Here is a 2,533-nt window from a genome sequence, read left to right as displayed (position 1 = left end):
AAACAAAAACGTTCCTGGCCACAAAACCAAACTAATAAGACGCAAAAAGGCTCAGTTAAGCAGGGGGGAACTGCAGAGGCTCCAGTTGTTTGTAGATTTATTAGTATGATCAATCGATTTCAATAAGTCATGTATTCAATATTAGTATTGATTCAAACTGCTTCAATTGTCTTAAGAGATTCAGGTGCAAAAATGGCTATTGTGGGTATTTCATCCAGGAATTAGTTATGTCTCGTATTTATAATAGAAGACTGATTTGCAGTAGGACTGATACACAGCAACCCTCCAACAGCTAGAGATGGAGAAACAGTCAAGTCTGGAGCCAAAGTGAAAGTACACCATCTTAAAGCAAGCTTAAAATAGCCAAAGCTGTGGGGAAACTCAGTACAGAGGGACGGCAGATTGGAAAAAACACTTGTGTCTGCCGGTAACCGAGCAGTGGAAAGCCAGCCGGCCACTTGGGGGGGGGACCTGCTACTGCTCTATGTGTCCGTCCCTTAGCGTCCTTCTATATGTGATGAATTATCTCTCATTTCCCAAGCTGCTTGGTGTGATAGGAAATCTCAATCCCATTTCTCTCTGTGGCCCCGCATCCCAAGTCGGCCAGCTGAACCATCTCTGTCCTCGGAGGATCTGTTGGAACACATCAGGGCTAAAGTTGGAGGCTCATTAACTCCCAAATGTAACGCTTGACCTTAGGTCCCAAGCTAATCCCTTCCCCTATGCTCTCTCATCTCCCTCAGGGTCCTTGTCAGTGTATTTTTCTTCTACTTGGAGCTACATGTTCTGCTTTGATTGGAACAGTTAGCGGAGATATAAATAACCTAATATAAATGGGCAGTGGGTGCGTAGGCTATCAGCAGCATTGTCTGTAGTTGGTGAGTCATAGCACTTGGAATGTCCAGTTAAACAGACATCTAGTCTTGACAAACTCATATTTAATATTGAATATGTAAATGTGGTTCTTTTCAGATTTGTCAACTCACATCTCCTCTATTGTTGCAGTATTTCTCCTCCATTTCACATCTGCTTTAACATGAGCAGCTAAAATGTGGTAGTTTGACCGTCACACAGATGAGGCTGCTTCTGTGGAGGTGTGAACGTCATCATTTCCAATCTCTGATTCATGACTCTATTTCTAAATCTGCCTGAATTCATATTGTGTAAATTATAGAGAAAACACACACTTCAGCTCTTTCTACAGTCAATGTCCTAATTTTTAAATGAATGTCTTTAGATATGTACAATAGGTTTTTTTCACCAAGTACATTTGGTCAACCTACAGTAGCAAAAACGTGTGTAAGTAATAAAATGAGTAATGGGTGATTTCCATTTAGCTCCTTCAGGTTCAGGGTCCTGTTCTTGCCTCCATCATTGTCACACTGTCATTACTGGGACACTTGAAAAGAAAAGAGTCAACTTCAATGTCATTAGTCAAACTCCTGTCTTCTCCTGCTATGACAAGTAAAAATAGCTGCTGTAAAAATGCAGTTTTTTATTTTTTGAAGGATTTGGGTTTGTGTCTAGGTCACAGTGTCATATTGCACTTAAAGCTGCATTGACTGATCTTGTGCTAGAAGACAGAAAAACTGCAAACACACTGACAGACCCAGTTCAGTCATGTTGACTCTTTGACTTGATGAACTGCCCTTCTCTTAGCTCTGGTTTGGTCTCCACCCACTCCTGTGAAAAAAAGCAGGAGCTTAGTCCCAAAAACGTATTTGACTTTCTTCACTAGCTTATTGTTAACTTTCTCTGTTTGCCTGCTTGGCAAATTTAACACACAGATGCTTTATTAGACATTTCGAAAAAACAATGGCTTGCACTGGTGACCAAACCAGGGCTGATGAAAACAAAAAGATAACAGAATACAAAAAGCTAATTTAGGAGATATAATTCTCAATGGGTTTTCAACAAAGGCTGGGAAACCAAACATTTAAAGGCCACCTTTACAACACTGATTTGATGAAGATGGTTTAACCCTAAATTGAATTCAGTGTCTACGAGAGGAAATACATTTTCATAAAATCACTGACAATGTGGCTCAGCCCCTTTCTTCTCCTCAGAATCATTTAGGAGCAGTTATTTAAAATCAAACCTCTGTTGCAGCAGGCTGATGAATGAGTATGTTGCATGTATTTAATTGTAAGGCCCTGTCTTCTGTGAATTGGAGGTGATTAGTTGGACACTGCGGTTGAGTGTCATTCAGTGGACCTTCAATTGTTGAGCTATTCATAGCAACACTTAGGTCTGTATATAGCGTTGCTTGCCTTGTTGGGTCGCCTGTTCCGGGTTTCTAATGCCTTAATCACAGAGACAGGAGCTCGATGCAAATGAAGTTACACGAACACGATGATTTCAGGCTGTCTCATTAGAGTAGATGTGTTAATTATGTGGGGGAAGAAATGAAGATATTCTATGCTATAAATTGGTGACGACCAAATCTTTAGCTGCAGGTATGAGTGCTTCGAAACATTACAGTATATAAGCAGTTATAAAACAAGGGTATTGGTTTGAAAATGTTTTTATTCTG

The sequence above is a fragment of the Hippoglossus hippoglossus genome, chromosome 3, assembly GCF_009819705.1.
Source record: "Hippoglossus hippoglossus isolate fHipHip1 chromosome 3, fHipHip1.pri, whole genome shotgun sequence".
Classification (NCBI taxonomy): Eukaryota; Metazoa; Chordata; class Actinopteri; order Pleuronectiformes; family Pleuronectidae; genus Hippoglossus; species Hippoglossus hippoglossus.
This window is presented reverse-complemented; position numbering follows the sequence as displayed.